The sequence below is a fragment of the Sus scrofa genome, chromosome 5 (genome assembly GCF_054392235.1).
Source record: "Sus scrofa isolate SSC_HxYL_T2T_F1_AM1 chromosome 5, Sscrofa_HxYL_maternal_Yorkshire_Landrace_v2.0, whole genome shotgun sequence".
Classification (NCBI taxonomy): domain Eukaryota; kingdom Metazoa; phylum Chordata; class Mammalia; order Artiodactyla; family Suidae; genus Sus; species Sus scrofa.
In genome coordinates this window covers 47,849,302-47,867,916 of record NC_139387.1, presented here as the reverse complement: position 1 = coordinate 47,867,916, position 18,615 = coordinate 47,849,302, and the positions used below count along the sequence as shown (strand labels likewise).

The following is an 18,615-nucleotide window of genomic DNA, read 5'->3' as shown; positions in this document are numbered from 1 at the left end:
TACTATCATTACTCTAAAGTCTTTTTCATGTAGGTTGCTTATCTCCTTTTCACTTAGTAATTTTTCTGGGATTTTGTTTTGTTCCTTCTTCTGGCTCATATTTATCTGCCTTTTCATTTTGTATGGCTTTTTGTGTGATCTTTTTTTTTTGCAGGTGACGGTGTTGTAGCCTCTCTTGCTTCTGGTATCTTCCCCCTTGTAAGTGACTTTGATACGTGGATTTGTGGTGGGCTTCCTGATGGTGGGGCTAGTGCCTGCCCATTTGTAGGTGGATCTGTGATGTGTCCTTTTTGTGGTGGGCTTTGTGTCTTGATGTGCTTAGGGGTGGCAGTGTGCTTGGGAGGAATTTAGGTGGCATATTTAGTTATATGTGGGGCTGTGTTCCCACCCTGTTTGTTGTTTGGCCTGGGGCTTCTCAACCTTGATGGATGGGCCAGAATTTTCCAAAATAGCAGCCTTCAGGGGAGTTCACACCAATGATCATTCTCTGGGACCTCTGCCTACAAAGTCTTTCCCTCTGTAGGCCAGTTTCACTATAAACTTCCTTCTTCAAACAGATTTTCCTGCATCCCAGAGATTTTTTTAAAGTATTGTCTTTCTATTTTTATTTGTTTAAAGGTATTTTCTTCCTCCTTGGTTTATTTATTGACCCATTGGTTTTTTAGCTGTCTGTTGTTTAGTCTCCATGTGCTTGCAGTTTTCTCATTTTACTTTCCATAATTGTTTTCTAGTTTCACATCATTTTAGTAGAAAAATGCATGATATAATTTCTATCCTCTTAAATTTGTTGAGGCATATTTTGTGTCTTAGCATGTTATCCATCCTAGAGATCACTCCATGTGCACTTGCAAAGAAAAGTTATTCTGTTGTTTTGTTATATAATGTTCTATCAATATCTGTTAACTCCAAATGGTCTATTGTGTCCTTAAGACAACTGTTTCTTTGTTGATTTTTTTGGCCTGGATAATCTGTCTATTGATAAAACTGTGTTGTTAAGGTCCCCTACTCTTATTGTGTTTTTATCAACTTCTTTTATGTCTGTTATTATTTGCTATATATATATTTAAGAACTCCTGTATTGAGTGCAAATATTTTAACAAATGTAATACTCTCTCTTGTATTGATACCTTTATTATATAATGCCCTTCTGTCCCTTTTGTCATAGCATTTATTTTAAATTCTAAAGTCTAATATGAGTCTTTCTACCCCTACATTTGTGCTATTCCCATCTGCATGAAATATCTTTTTCTATTCCTTCACTTTCAGTCTTTGTGTGTCTTTAGCTCTGAAGTGAGTGGTAGGCAGCATGTAGAAGGTACTTTCTTTTTTTAATCCATTTAGCCACCCTATGACTTTTGATTGGAACATTTAGTCTACTGATATTAAAATATTTAGATGGATGAAACTATAGCCACTTTATTTCTTGTTTTCTAGTTCTTTTTGTTGTTATATTCTGTTCATTTCTTCTTTTTGTTTCTTCTCTTGTGTTTTGAAGCAATTATTTTAGGTAGTATGTTTGTATTCTTTCTCTTTAGTTTTTGTGTATATCAGAGATTTTTGATTTGTGGTTACCAGAGGGTTCATATATGTTGACCTAAAACTATAATTGCTTGTTTTAACACTGATAATCATTCATGTTCAAATATCTTCTAAACAATCTACATTTTTACTTTATGCTTTGGCTTTTTTTGTGTTTTTGATATCATATTTTACATTTTGTGTTTATCCCTTAACTTTTTATTGTATTTATATTTTTTTCACAATTTTTTTTCTTTTACTCTTTGTACTGGCTTAAGTGGTTAGTCCTCAGTCCTTACTATGTATTTGACATTCCTAGTGGATTTTTCCATTTGCTATAGATTCTTACTTCTTTTCCACTTAGAGAAGGCCTTTCTTTCAGGGTAGGTTTAGTATGGATGATCCCTTTCAATTTTTGCTTGTCTAAGAAGTTATTCACATTTTATTCCATTGTAAGTGATATTCTTACCATGTAGCTTATTCTAGGTTACAGAATTTTCTCTTTCCTCATTCCTTTTTGGTCTGTACAGTTTCTGTAGATAAGTCAGCTGATAGCCTTACAGGAACTCTCTAGAATAAGACTCTTTTTTTCTTGCTGCCTTAGAAATTATCTCTTTAACACTTGCCATTTTAATTATGCTATCTCTTTGTGTAAGTCCTTTTGGATTCCCCTTGTTCAGGACTCTCTGTGCTTCCCGTACCTGGATTTCTGTTTCCTTCTTCAGATTTGGGAAGTTTTCAGCTATGATTTCCTCAAATACTTTTTTGACCTCTATTCTCCTATTCTCTATTCTCTCTATTCTCCTTCTGAGACTCCTATAATGTGAATATTGATAAAAACCCACTTTTAATCTATATTTAATAGTGTGAGATTGAGCATTTTCTAATATTTGGAAGAGGACAAGGGTGTGTTCTCACTACCTCTATTATTCTTGAGGTATGGTCAGTGCAATAAGGCTTTGGAATTTGGAAAACAAGAAGTAAAACTGTCTTACTTTATGCATAACACAATTTGTGTTTATAGAAAATCCTTGAGAAAGTACCAAAAATCTACTAAAATAAAAATGAATTTAGTAAGTTTTCACAATTCAATTCAATACACAAAAATTAATTATATTGCTGTATTCAAACAAAAAACTATTGGATAATATAAAATACTATGATCTCCACTAACATTCCTAAATAAAAATTATCAGAATTAATATTAATAAAATATGTACAATACTTCTACATTAAGGAATACAAAAATATTCTTAAGATAAATTAAACAAAACTTATATAAATGGAGACATATACCATGTTTATGGATTAAAGTTATAATAATATTAAGATGTCAGTTTTCTGATTCAGATATAGATTCATCCAAGTTCTGCAAGTACTTTTTGTAGAAATCAACAAATTGGTTCAGAAATTCATATAGAAATGCAAAGAATCACAACTGGCCAAATCTGAGGATGTTCAGTCTCTGGTATTATGATGTAGTATCAAGGAAAAATTAACAAGACAGTATAATTGACATATATAAATGGAATGGTAAAACATCAAAAATTACAACCACATTTATATGGTTAATTGATTTTAGACAGAAATGCAAAATCAATTTAATGGAGAAATATTAGTCTTTTCAATAAATGGTATTAAAACAGTTGGACCTCTGTAGAGTAAAAACATTAATGTTGACCCTGACAATATTTTAAGTTGAAATACATTTTAAATCTACATATAAAAAATTATAAAGCTCAGAGAAGAAAATACACTAGAATATTTTCATGATCTTGAAATAGGAAATGATTTCTTCAATATGATATAAAAAGCATAAGATGAGATATTTTTAATGTTTTTATTTTACTTTTAAAATATTAAATTTGGCTTCTTCAAATTAAAACCTTCTTACCATTACAGAAATGAATGGGTAAGCACATATTTGGAAAATTTTGGAAAAAATATTTATAATACATATATCTGACATAAAATTTTATCCATAGCATATATAAAAATTCTTACAAAACAATAACATACAAATAATACAGTAAAAAAAGAGATTTTAACAGGCAGTTAACAAAAGATACATGAATGTCCACATTGCACACAAGGTAATAGTTGTTTATCATAAAAATTTAGATGGAAATTGTAGTGAAGTGTCAGTATAAACCCCATGGAATGACTAAAATTAAAAATACTAACAATAGTAACTGTTTAGTTAGTGGAGCAACTGAAACATCCATGTATTGCTGATCAGAGTATAAAGTGATACATCTACTTTCAAATATGCTTTAAAAGTTTTAGAAAGTTAAATATGTACTTACCCTAGGCCACAACAATTATACTCCTGGGTACTTACCCTAAAACAAAATTAAAATATGTTCATAAGAAGACTTGTGAAGTAGGTTCATAGTAGCATAATTCATAATTGACAAAAATTATGTTTAATTCACATGTTTACCAATAGGAGAATGGATAACTAATTTGTGGTATATTCACTCAAAGAACTATTGCGTAGAAAAGAAAAAGAATAAACTAATAATAAATTCAATAATATAGATTAATTTTTAGACACCATAAGTAAAAAAAGTCAGACAAAAAGATATATATATGGATGATTCCTTGTATATGTAGTTTTGAAATAGATAAAACTAGTATACACTGAAAGAAATCATACATGCAGTTGCCTCTAGAGGTATGCAGAGCTGCGTTTCAATCAGAAGTGGCAGTAGGCAAATTTCTGGGTTTTTTACAATAATATGTATTTTGATAGGCATGTGCATTATATGTATATATGTATTATTTATGTTCTTAAACATCAAATATTCATGCTGGAACAATCTGATGTTTGTGTAGAATTTTCTTTGTTATCAAGCTATTAGGAAAAAATATATAATGATACAGAAGAGCAAACAACTATATAATATTCATTTATTATAGCTTACAATATAATTTCATTAGTATACAGCAATTAAAATAAATAGCACTAGCTGTAATCTATAAATTCATGCCATGTTTCACATATATAGAGACATTTATGTGGAGTCATCACAATTATAATTTTTCCTCATTTCAATTTTTCTTCTTTTTGCATTTGTATATTTTTATTTTTTATAATGATTTTTATTTTTTCCATTATAGCTGGTTTATAGTATGTTGTCAATATTCTACTGTACAGCATGGTTACTTGGTTACAAATACATGTATAGATTCATCACAAGTCATTAGACTTAGTCCTTAGTGCTATACAGCAGGATCTCATTGCCTATCCATTCCAAATGCAAAAGTCTGCATCTATTAGCCCCAGACTCCCAGACCATCACACTACCTCCCCTCCCCCTTGGCAACCACAAGTCTGTTCTCCAAGTCCATGATTTTCTTTTCTGTGGAAAGGTTCATTTGTGCTGTATACTAGATTCCAGATATGAGTGATATCATTTGTTATTTGTCTTTCTGATTTACTTCCTCAGTATGAGAGTCTCTAGTTCCATCCATGATGCTGCAAATGGCATTATTTTGTTCTTTTTAATGGCTGAGTAGTATTCCATTGTGTATATGTACCACATCTTCCTAATGATGATGGACATTTTGGTTGTTTCCATGTCTTTGCTATTGCGAATAGTGTTTCAATGACCATGTGGGTGCATGTGTCTTCTTAAAGGAATGTTTTGTCCAGATATATGCCCAAGAGTGAGGTTGCTGGGTCATATGGTAGTTCTATGTATAGTTTTCTAAGATGCCTCCATGCTGTTCTCTATAGTAGTTGTACCAGCTTACATTCCCACCAACAATGCGAAAGGGTTCCCTTTTCTCCACACCCCCTCCAGCATTTGTTATTTGTGGACTTATTAATGATGGCCATTCTGACTGGTGTGAAGTGGTACCTCATAGTAGCTTTGATTTGCATTTCTCAGATAATCAATGATGTTGAGCACTTTTTAATGTGCTTTTAGGCCATCTGTATACCTTCTTCAGATAAATGTCTATTCGGGTCTTTTGCCTATTTTTCCATTCGGTTGTCGACTTTTTTGCTGTTGAGTTGTATAAGCTGTTTGTATATTTTAGAGATTAAGCCCTTGTTGATTGCATCATTTGAAACTATTTTCTCCCATTCAGAAAGTCGTCTTTTTTTTTTTTTTATGGTGTCCTTTGCTGTGCAAAAGCTTGTCAGTTTGATTACTTCCCATTGGTTTATTTTTTCTTTTATTTCTGTTGCTTTGGGAGACTGACCTGAGAAAATATTCATAAGGTTGATGTCAGAGTGTTTTGCCTATGTTCTCTTCAGGTGTTTGATGGTATCTTGTCTTATATTTAAGTCTTTCAGCCATTTTGAGTTTGTTTTTGTGCATTCTGTGAGGGTGTGTGTTCCAGTTTCATTGACTTACATGCAGCTGCCCAGGTTTCTCAGCAATAATTTCTGAAAAGTCTGTCTTTTTCCCATTTTATGTTCTTACCTCCTTTGTCAAAGATTAATTGACTATAGATGTCTGGGTTTATTTCTGGGTTCTCAGGTCTGTCCGTCTGTCTGTTTTGGTACCAGTAGCACACTGTCTTGAAGACTGTGGCTTTGTAATACTTCCTGAGATCTGGGAGAGTTATGCCTCCTGCTTGGTTTTTGCTTCTCAGAATTACTTTGTCAGTTCTGGGTCTTTTGTGGTTCCGTATACAATATTGGATTGTTTGTTATAGTTCTGTGAAAAATTTCATGGGTAAATTGATAGGGATTGCATAGAATCCGTAAATTGCTTTGGGTAGTATGGCCATTTTACAATATTAATTTTTCCAACCCATGAGCATGGAATATCTTTCTGTTTCTTTGAATCTTCTTTAATTTCCTTGATTAATTGTTTTACAGTTCTCAGGATATAAGACTTTCACCTCCTCGGTCAGATTTATTCCCAGGTAATTGATTTTTGGAGTGCAAATTTAAAAGGTATTGTATTTTTGTATTCCTTTTCTAATATTTCATTGTTTGTATCCAGAAATGTGACTGATTTCTGAACGTTAATCTCATATCCTACTACTTTGTTGAATTTGTTGATTAGTTCAAGTAGCTTTTGGGTTCAGTCCTTTGGGTTTTCTATATATAGTATCGTTTCATCTGCATACAGTGACAATTTTACCTCTTCTCTTCCTATTTGTATGCCTTTTATTTCTTTTGTTTGTCTGATTGCTCTGGTTAGGACTCCCAGTACTATGTTAAATAATAGTGATGAGAGTTGGCATTCTTGTCTTGTTACAGACTTTAGTGGAAAGGCTTTCAGCTCTTCTCAATTGAGTATTATACGTACTGTGGGCTTGTCATAAATGGCTTTTATTATGTTAAGGTATGTTCCCTCTATACCCACTTTGGTTAGAGTTTTTATCATGAACGGATGTTGAACCGTGTCAGATGCTTTCTCTGCATCTATTGAGATGAACATGTGGTTTTTGACTTTTCTTTTGTTAATCTGGTGTATGACATTGATTTACTTGCATATGTTGAACCAAGCTTGTTCACCTGGGATGAATCCCACCTGGTCATGGTGTATGATCTTTTTTATATGTTGTTGGATTCGGTTGGCTAAAATTTTGCTGAGAATTTTTGCATCTATATTCATCAAAGTTTTCTTTTTGTGATATATTTTTTGTGATATTTTTGTGATATATTTTTTGTGATATATTTTTGTGATATATTCATCAAAGTTTTCTTTTTTGTGATATCTTTGTCTGGTTTTGGAATTAGGGTGATGTGGTGTCACAGAATGTCTTTGGGAATGTTCCTTCTTCTTTAGCCTTTTGAAAAAGTTTAAGGAGGATGTGTCTAAGTTCCTCTTTGTATGTTTGGTAGAATTTACCTGTGAAGCCATCTGGTCCTAGACTTTTGTTTGTAGGGAGTGTTTTTATGACACATTCAATTTCATTTCTAGTGACTGGTCTGTTCTGTTGATCTATTTCTTCTTGATTCAGTTTTGGCAGGGTGTACGTCTCTAGAACATTGTCCATTTCTTCTAGGTTCTCAAATTTATTGGCATACAATTGCTCATAGTATTCCCTCATGGTTTTTTGTATTTCTGTAATATCCTTCGTGACTTCTCCTTTTTCATTTCTTATTTTGTTCTTTTGGGTTTTTTCTTGCCTCTTCTTGGTGAGTCAGGCCAGAGGTTTGTAAATTTTGTTTACCTTTTCAAAGAACCAGCTCTTGGTTTTATTGATGTTTTTCTATTTTTTTTGAATCTATATTTTATTGATTTCCTCTCTGCTCTTTAAGATTTCCTTCCTCTTTCTGACTTAGGTTTCGTTTGTTCTTCTTTTTCTAATTCATTTAGTGGTGGGTTAAGTTGTTGATTTGAGATTTTTCTTCTTTTTTTGAGGAAGGCTTATATTGCTATGAATTTCCATCTGAGCACTTCTCTTGTGGCATCCTATAGATTTTGAGTGGTTGTGTCTTCATTATCATTTATCTTGAGGTATGTTTTGATTTCCTTGTTGATTTCCTCATTGACCCATGGGTTTTTTAGGAGCATGTTGTTTAGTCTCCATGTATTCAGTTTTTTTTCTCATTTATTTTCCCGTGGTTGACTTCTAGTTTCATGCCATTGTGGCCAGAGAAGATACTTGAAATAATTTCTGTAGTCTTAAATTTGTTGAGGTTAGCTTTGTGTTCCAGTATGTGTTCTATCCTTGAGAATGTTCCATGTGCACTTGAGAAGAATGTATATTCTGATTTTTTTTTTTTTTGGATGTAGTTTCCTGAAACTGTTGATTAGGTCTAAATTTTCTATTGTGTCATTTAGGATCTTGTTCCCTTATTTATTTTCTGTCTAGAGGTTCTGTCCATTGATGTGAGTGGGGTGTTAAGGTCTCCTAATATGATTGTATTCCCATCTATTTCTCCTTTTATGTCTGCAGTAATTGTTGTAGGTAATTGGATGCTCCTATATTAGGGGCATATGTATTGACAATTGCAATATCCTCTTCTTGAATGGAATCTTTAGCCATTAAATAGTGTCCTTTTGGGTCTTTCTTTATGGCCTTCATTTTGAAGTCTATTTTGTCTGATATAAGTATTGCAACTCCTGCTTTCGTGTCTTGTCAATTGGCATGAAATATCTATTTCTTCCTCCTTCACTTTCAATCTATATGTGTTCTTTGCCCTAAGGTGAGTCTCTTGTAGACAGTAGATTGTAGGTTTTTGCTTTTTTATCCAAACCGCCACTCTGTGTCTTTTGATTGGATCATCCAGTCCATTGACATTTAAGGTGACTATTGATAGATATGTATTTATTTCCATTTTAGACCTTGTTTTCCAGTTGATTCTGTTTCTTTTTTTTTCCTTCCTTTTTTTTAGTTGGATCGTTTCCACTTATTTTATGATTGAGTGCTTTTCTTTTCAGTTTTTGTGAATGTGGTGTTCCATTTTGATTTGTGGTTGCCCTGATTTTTAAGTATGTTAATCCCTTCCTATATCCGATTGCTTTAGCCTGATAGTCATATAGACTCAAATACATCATTAACAATTGTTTTTTAAAAATTTAAAAAAAGAATCTATATTTTCTCATTTTCCCTCCCCACAGTGTATGTTTTTGTTTTCTTTTTAAAAAATTTTTTTTAAAAACATCTTCATGTTTAAATCTGTATGCTGGCTTATTTGAATGATTGCTTTCTAATTGAGGTTTGTGGTTTTCTCAATTCTATTTCTTCTTCCTTTTTTTTTTTTTTTAGAGTATTCCTTTCAGTATTTCATTTAGAAAATGTTTAGTATTGCTGTACTCTTTTAACTTTTGTTTGTTGGAGAAATTCTTTATTTCCCCTTCTTTTTAAAATGATATTCTTTCTGGGTAGAGTATTCTAGATTGCAAATATTTTTCTTTCAGCACTTTAAATATATCTTGCCACTGCCTTCTGGCCTGAAGTGTTTCTGTGGAGAAATCAGCTAATAGCCTTATGGGGGTTTCCTTATAATTAATGCTCTGCTTTGCTCTTGCTGTCTTTAGAATCCTCTCTTTATCTTAACTTTTGCCATTTTTATTAAAATATGTTTTGGTGTGGACCTGTTTGGGTTCAACTTCTGTGGGGCTCTCTGTGTTTTCTGTATCTTAATGTCAGATTCCTTTTGATTTGGAAAATTTTCAGACATAATTTCTTCAAATATATTTTCAATCCTCTTTTCTTTTTCTTTTCCTTCTGGAATTCCTATTATATGTAGATTGGCCTGCTTTATATTGTCTCATAGATCGCTTATATTGCTTTCATGTTTTTTCATTTGGTTTTCTGTCTGCTGGCCTGATTGGGTAATTTCCATTATCCTATCTTCCATGTTACTAATTCACTCCTCTACATCATTCATTCTGGTCTTTATTGCCTTTAGCTCAGTTTGCATCTCTGCAAATCAGTTTTTTAGCTTTTCTTGGCTCCTCCTTATATTTTCTAGTTCTTTTCTGCATTACTGTTCATGTCTTCTCTTAATTCCTTGATATTCAATCTTAATTCTTTCAGTATTCCCTTTTGAACTCAATGCCTGTCAGACTGAAGAGGTCCATTTCATTGTTGACTGCTTTAGGTGAATTCTCCTGTTCCTTTAGCTGGGAATGGTTTGTGCACTTCTTAATCTTCCTTATGTTTTTCTTTTTCTGTGAGATTGGGGAAGCCAAACTCTAGTCTTGTAAGGCTACTTTTATGCAAGAACACTCCTTTGTATTTTTCGGTGGGGTTACTATTTATTTTTGGTGTGGGAGTTTGAATATTTGGTATCTCTTTCTTAAGTGGGAGCAGGCTGTTATCTCCTGGGTGCTCAGTGTGTTTTTTGGGAGAAGGAGGCAATGGGTAGGGCCAGCAGTCAGTGCCTGGTTGCTGGGCTCTCAATAGCAGCAGGAACGTGCAGGAGGGTGGCACTGGATACTCCTAGTTGCTGGGCTCTGGGAAGTGGTAATGAACTCTAGGTAGATCTACAAGGTGTCCAGAGCATTTGGCAGTAGCAGCAGCACGAAGTATGAGTTCCCAGGGGTGTGAGAGCCATGACAGCTAGTGTTCAATTGCAGTGCTCTCATCTGAGGTGATTGGAACAGCAGGTAGTTCCTGTTCAGAGACCCCTAGTGGTAGAAGGCCATGAACATCTCTGGAGTCAGTGATAACTGTGGTGGGTTTGCCCCCTCTAGCTGTAGACCATGCGTGAAGCAATCTGTCTCCCTTAGCCCACATAGGAGGTGTTGCACAGGCTGTTCCTAGTTGCAGGATCCTGGAAAGTGACAGGGATCAGGCATATGGGTACTGTCTGGAACATTCAGCAGTGGCAGCAGCAGGGCTGGTGTGTTCCTAAAGGTACTAAGAGCACCAACAGGTGTTATTCAGTCACAATGCCCTGCTCTGTGGTGACCTTGAGGTGACTGAGGCTGCAAGTGGTGCCTGTTCATGGACCCTTAGTGGTGGTGGGCCACCTCTGGAGCCGGAGATAACTGTGGTAATTTGCCCCCATCACCTGTAGACCATGCAAGAAGCACCTCGTCCTGCTTAGCCATCACAGGACGTGCTGCACAAGGTGCTCTTAGTTGCAAGTTCTTCTGAAGGGACATTGATCAAGTGTCTGGGCACTTGCAGGGCAGGTGTGCTCACGCTAGAGACACCTGGTCTGTGGCAGGCCTGCACTAGAGATGCCCAGCCTGCGGCGGGCCAGCAAGCAGCTTCTGGCCACAAGAGGCCTGCGCTGGAGATGCCCAGTCAGCCCCAGGCCAGCAAGCAGCTTCTGGTCTGCTGCAGGCCAGCATGTGGCTTCTGGCTGCTGGCAGCCCTTGCCAGAGATACTGGGTCCACAGAGGGCCAGCAAGTGGCTTTTGGCTGTGGGAAGCCTGTGCTGGAGATGCCCGGTCTGCTGCAGGCTAGCAAGCAGCTCTGACCACAGGCAGGCTGTGCCAGAGATGCCTGGCCCACCACAGGCTATCAAGCAGCTTCTGTCTGTGGGTGGCCTGCACCAGCGCTGGTTCAGCCTCTGTAAGCCCACAGGTATGCGGGCACTCTCGGGTGCAAGGAGTTTCCTATGGCAGCCTACTCCTCCTTCTCTCATCCTCCCCAACAATGGCACCTTTTCTCTCCTGCAGGTCTGGACCTTCTCCTGGGTTCCCTCTGCCATGGCTTTCCACATCCCAGCCCTTAGTGTACCACTCCCCTTCCCATGGTGCCCTGCTCCTTAGCCCTTTAGGCTGTCTCCACACTGTCAATCCCAGCCCTCTCCTGGGGACTGACCTCTGGAGCCTAAGTCTCAGCGCCCAGTCCCTACTTGAGCGTCTCTGGCTGTGGTGTTTGTGCTGGTACTTCAGATGATCTGTGCGGGTCTCATTCTGCTTTCCCATTTTCAGACCTGCTGCTGTGCTTTTCTCAGTGACTTTGAGGTCCCTCTGGCTCGGTCAATCTTTCCATTGGTTAGGTGGCTTCTCAGGGTGTGGGTTCCTTTTCTCCTTCACATCTCTCTCTTTGGACTGGTAGTGCAGTCCTTATTCCTTTTCTCTTTCTCTCTCTTGTTTTTCTCTTTTGTTCTACCCTATTATGTCAAGAGTTTCTTGCATTTTTTGGAGGTGTAATTTCTTCTGGCAGCATCCAGTTGATGTCCTGTGTGAGTCATTTTACATGTAGATGTGTTTTTCTTGATGTGTTTATGGGAGATGGTGAACATGACCTCTTACTCCTCTGCCATCTTGCTCTGCCTCCTCCCCATTTCAGTTATTAATTTTCCGAACTCTTACACAATTTACATGTCACCAAACAAGCAAAAGTGAATGAATATAGCTATGATGTGATTGGATTTAATGTGTTATTTGACAGTGACATTTTTTTAAAGTTATTTCTCTGATGTGTTTTAAAATTCTTGTTCCCAAACTGGAAATAAGTGTCATCCGAAGGTCTGATTCAAATGTATATAGCACATCCTATCCTAGTCCTACCACATAAATCTATGGGTGTTTTTTCAAATAATCATATTTTTGAAAAAACAAGCTATTTTTGTACTTATAATTTACAATGAGGTGTAAAATCCCCTTTTGTAGATTAGTTTCTCCTTCCTGGTTGCACATTAGAATTTATGAAATAAAATTCATATTTTATGGCAAGACATAAAATTTTATCCTGCCCATTTGGGCCTCCTCCCTCCTTTTTATTGTGTATTGTGCATCTGTATTAACCAGAAGGAGACAACATTCCTTCTTAATATTGTGAAGGGTCAAGATGAGCCACTACTAACTTTATACATGCAGATCTGGATTGTATAAACTGTCAATATATCACTCAATGTATAGCCTTTGTTTCAAAAAATTTTGTAACTGTGTTTTGAGCTCTAATGGGTGGAAGAGTCCTAAGATAATGGTAGAAGAGTCCTAAGAACTTGTTTGTTTGTTTTTTTCTTTTTGTTTGTTTGTTTTTTGCTGAATGGTATTTTATTTACTGTATCACAATCAATCTATTCATTTGCCCATGGGCATATGGGTTATTTCTAGTATTTTGGCTTTTTTTTCCATTACTTTACTTTTTATTTATTTTTTATTTTATACTGCTCAATGAATTTATTACATTTATAGGTGTACAACAATCATCACAAACCAATTTTAAGACATTTCCTGAGAGCTTTTGAAAAACTGTCCCTAGCTTATTATCCTCATGTTGGTTTTAATAAATTTTTCTATTTCTTTCTTAGATCAACTATTGTTTACTTTTTTCCTCAATGTAATTATCCAGGGAGTTTTAAAATATGGGCTGCCTTTTGTCACTATCATTTATTAAATCTCTTGCATTAAATCAAGGACTGCCTATTATGTAAGTAACCATACATTTGATATAATTTCATAGGTACAAAGAATTTTACTAAAATAATTTACTTTTTTTCTAGTAATGCTTGAACTCCTCCCACTCATCCACACTCCTCCATTGAAGATAAATCTTAAAATGCAAATATACCCATGAAGTGAAAAGTTTTGTTTCCCAAGAGTAGTACTGTTGAGTACTCAAAAAAAGAAAAAAAAAAAGAAGAAGAATCACCAGGATGGACTAGGCTATGGCTTGGGATGGGCACTTGCAAAGTCACCGGTGTTCTCTACACAGAATTTTTTCCTTCACAGTTTTGCCATAAGCTAGCCTGTTCTACAATGTTTGTTGTTATACATAAGGGAGAAGATACAATATCTGTTTTCCATGAGTTTATGATTCAGTAGAAATGAGGGGATTTCAGTGTTATAGAATTTAGAGAGAATGTGGGCTCAGTGATTGGCCATTGATTGTTCTTGAATATCTATAAAATTATCTCTATGATCCATGAAGTTTTGTCTAGAAAGATTGATTTTGCCTTCTGTAACTTGTATGTCAGGAGTCATCCAAATTCTAAGAAATAAAAAGAGAATTAAAGACAACAAAATTCTCTGTATAGTATTTAATTAACTGGAGAATTGAGGATGGCTTGTTCTGCTTGTAGTGGCGGATTAAGTGCAATTATTTTCAGTCAAAGTGAATATCTCTGTTTCAAATTTGAGCAAGCCTCAAAACATAGGAGATGAAATAATCCCTGACTTTAGTTTGAGAATTAGAAGTTGAATTATGGACAAATCTGAGAGCTATTGATGAAAAACCGATGCAAGTCACTGTCGTTGTTTTAAACAGTGGTCTTCAAAGGGAGAAATATGGTAAAATTATTATAACATTTATTTATATAAAAGAAAGTATGTTTTAGTATATCACATTAATATTATGGGGAATGTATGACATAAGTAATGTATAAACAAATATTTGTATATTGGAGGTGAATGTTTAAAAAAATAGTTACTGATGGGGTTTATGATAAAAAATTTAGTGATTTAAATTATTCTGAAAAATAGTAAGTTTTACTTTGGGAGAACTAGTTTATATACTACTGTCTTTCACTGATGATGGTTATGACTTAGAGTGAATGGCAACAGTAAAAAAGAGTCATGTGTAATATACTATCTTTTCTTACCTAGAGCATAAATTAGTTTTTACTTGATTTGCTGCCATAGCCATTTGTGGTGGTTCTGTGTCTCTTCTGTGGTCTGAATCTTCTGTTCATAGACAATTTCTACTCATTAGGAAGTATCTCAGAAAGTCACAGGTGAAATGTACCTCAAAGATTTGTTTTCCCTTCTTCTTTTAAAGATGAAGAAACAAAGTCAGAGACAGTGAAAAGATACACTTAAAAAGTTATTCAGTTAAGTCGAGAAGAGGGTTCCTTGATACTTCAAACAGAGCTGTTTCTATTTTTCTTGATGATGCCCAATGTGTTTACCAGGAGATAGTGAGTATTAGCAGTAAAGGGGCATCCACTTTCCATAAAACCTGACAAAATGAAATACTGAATGTGATTGCTACTTTGTATTTCTGACAATAGCAATTTACATCTGGCTGTTAGGACTGCAAAGAATCTATAAGTCTAGATATTTACTAAGAGGAAAGGGAAAGTAAGTTTTTTGTTTGTTTGTTTCTAGTAGAAAATAGGAATATTTTATATGGAGATTTTAAAATTAGGTTTTCTGTATTGTATTTGCTTATAGATATAGTGAGAGCTCTATCTGTAGGTTGCTTCTTCAATAAGATGCATTTGTTTTTGTTCCAGGTTTTTTTTTTTTTTGCATTTATGTTGACATACAAAGAAGTATAAGAAATCTTGGGGAAGCAAGGCTAACTCGCATTAAATATTTGAGAACAACATGCCTAATTACGTTCTAATTTAGAAGGTATAGATGATATCTAATATAGGTGTTCTTAGAAATCAATTTGCCTCATAAATGAATACTTTCCCCAAGAAAATTAAAGAAAATCTTTTGATATTTCATTTCCCTAGACTCTGACTCCTGTAGCTATTCAGCCAGACCTCCTGGCAGTAAGCATTTAAGCAGCCTTCATTGCTCCTTTGATTCAGGTTCAGTATTAGTCTCCCTCAGGACATCTTTGTCTGATGTCTTTCTTTAATCTTTCTTCCTAATCAGGCTTAGATTAGTAACTCTCATGACTCTGGGATCTTGTATTTCCCAAAGCTATACTTTTTATAGTCCCCCTGTGTGCTATGTTCTCAACCCCAAATTCTGATTAGTTTTATGCTACTCTGTCTTATTTTGTTAGTTGCTTTTTCAAGGACTGCAGTTTGATCTTGGAAATGACTTGACTGGAGTCTGCTACTGCATGCTCATAATATTGTAGTCTGCTTATTGATTATTAGAGGTTCTTATTCATCATGAAAGCTTCATGAATTATCACCAGTATTGAGACATTTACTAAATGCCCACAGTATTCTCCACTTCATGAAAGTCTTTAATGCTCCTTCCAGAAAGGAGGATGGAAGCTTGGTTCTTGTTATAAAACCATGGGGTTTGGCTCTTATATGTAGGGTTACTTTAAGGGAAAGGTAGTTAATACTGGATAAATGAACATTAGGAATGGATATATTTTATAGTTGACACCTATTCTAAGTTCCAGAAACCTAAAGCAGATGTAGAGGTTTTAGCACAAAACATAAGGTGAATGCATCTGGTCGTCTTGGCATGCTGGATGCTGGGTCCCGTGTTTTGTAGACTGGGAGGAGATGGGGCAATATGTTTGTCAGCAACAAATGAGCAAATGCAAGCCTCTTGTCAAATAACAGCCCTATTTTTGAAGTTTTTATTTTGAATAATGTCAAATTTGCAGGACAATTGAAAAAATCACAGAGAATACTATCATATATCCTGTACTCATTTCCCATGTTTTTTATAAGGCTCTTTAACACTCCAGTGTGTATTTCCTGTAAACAAAGATATTCACTGTTATAACCATAGTATAGCTATCAAATTCAGGAAATTTAATGCTAATGAAGTAATTTTTGTGAATATTTCAAGTCCATCAAGAAGCATATTGCAGTTTTAACATAGGTCAACAGTTATCTCTGAAGTCAACTGTATTTCTTCTTTAGTTTAGCTCTTCCATATACTTATATTCATTTATTTATTCTTTTGTCCATTTAATTTGCCCTATACTGAGTACATGTTAAAATTTTTTTTTATTAATAGGGTATTATTTTTCTTATATCTCCTAAATTTTTGGATTTCTATGGATGGTTACTTGTTTTTATATGTTCATCATAAGATAATCTTAGTCTCAGTTAATGATTTTTGGCTTGAATTTTAGGTTGTCCTGTATGGAGATCACAAAGCTTTATTGCAGTTACAGTAAATTTTTGCCTACCCTTTTATATTTTGTCTTTTACAATCATTCTGTTTTAGGTGTGTCTTTACTGAAATAATAGAATTGAATATTCCTTTGATTAATTTAAAAAATCTTTGAATAGGTAAGGTAACATTTATTAATGTGACTGACAGATTTGGTATCAACTCATCAAAAATGTTATTTTTTAATGTTTGTTATTTTATGTTTCATTTACCATATATATTATGTTATATATGCAATGCTTTTTTTCTAAGTGGAATATTTTATCTTTCCTAAAAAATTTCTTTTTTATTTCAGAAGAATTGTATTGAAACCTACTGTAATAGTCCCCTTAATCTTACATTTTTTGCTTCATCTTTCACTCTCTGCTTTGTCAGTTGACAGACAACCTACCTTGATTCTAACTTACTACCCACATAATAATCATAAATCTTATTTACTCTCCCCTTTCTTTCTCCTTTCTTTTTCCATTTTTATTTTAATTTATTAATTTATTTTTTAATGTTTTTAGGGCCACACCCATGCTTATGGAAGTTCCCAGGCCAGGGGTCCAGTCAAAGTTACAGCTGCCTACCTATGACACAGCCACAGCAATGCCAGATCCGACAGTGTCTGTGACCCACATGGCATTGCCAGATGCTTAAGCCATTGATAGGGGCCAGGGTTGAACCCACATCCTCATGGATCCTAGTCTGGTTTGTTACTGATGAGCCACAACAGGAACTCCTCTTTTTCCATTTTTAAAAATTGCATGCATTTTGCTCTTACCATGTTTATATACTTTTATTTCACTTATGTCTTCATTAGTCTACAATTAAATGTATCAAATATATCAAATGCTCATCATTATTCTTTTAGCCCAAATTTCCCCAAGCAAATAAAAGCTAAGGAGTTCATCACTACTAGACATGCCTTACAAAAATGCTAAATGAAAAGAAAGGACTTTAACTAATAACATAAAATCATATGACTGTGTAAAACAAAGTCAGAAACTCTAATATTATAATTTTAAACCACATTCAATTCCAGTTTAAAACTAAAAAAAAAACCAAATGTATTAAAAATAACTGTACCTAAAATAGTTTTATTGGAGATACAATAAAAGAGATATAAATTATAACATCAATAACCTAAAATGTGAGAGGTGTGAGAAGTAAAATGTAGTGTTTCTGTATGTTATTGTAGTTAAGTTGTTATCAACTTAGAATGTTTAAGATATCTTATACATATTTCATGGTAATCACAAAAGCAAAACAAGTAGTAGACCTACAAAAGATTAAGATAAAGGAATTAAAATATACCACTACAAAAATTCATGAAACCACAAAGGAAGACAGCAAAAGAGAAATGAAAGAACAACAACAGAAGTTACAAAACAGGAAGAAAATAATTAACAATGGGCAGAGAGAAAGTGTTTAAAATGGAAGATAAGCAAAAGAGATCCAACTATATATACACTTTAATTCCATTAGAAAAGAAACAATGGTAGAGGACTAATATCTGTCAACCCTGCTCCTTTCTCTGTCTCTAGCCTTCTCCAGTTTTCCCCATGAAAAGAGAAGAATTTGCCAGTTATCAACATATGAGAGATAAGAAAGTTAAAGAGAATTCTAAAATTTTGAGTGTAGCTGGTGTTTGCATTGTAGATCAGCTGGTTAGGGTCCTGACATTGCTTCTGTGAGAATTTGGGCTCAATCCCTGGCCTCTCTCAGTGGGTTAAGGATCTGGCATTGCTGTAAGCTGCAGCATAGGTTACAGATGTGCTTCAGATCTGGTGTTGCTGTACCTGTGGCAGAGGCCACAGATGCAGCTCCGATTCAACCCCTGGCCCAGGAACCTCCCTATGTGGCAGCTGTGGCTGTAAAAAGGAAAAAAAAAATAGAATAAAATAAAATTTTAAGCCTGGCTGACTAAAAAATAATACTGGTGATTTTAAAGAAAAATAAA

At 34.7% G+C, this 18,615-nt stretch overlaps 1 protein-coding gene across 1 annotated transcript in view; it reads left to right on the top strand.

Annotated features, from left to right (window-relative positions):
- The window catches only part of LOC106507506 (uncharacterized), a 420,688-nt gene that overhangs the window by 359,535 nt on the left and 42,538 nt on the right, over window positions 1-18,615 (top strand). The gene's annotated exons all lie outside the window — the stretch shown is intronic.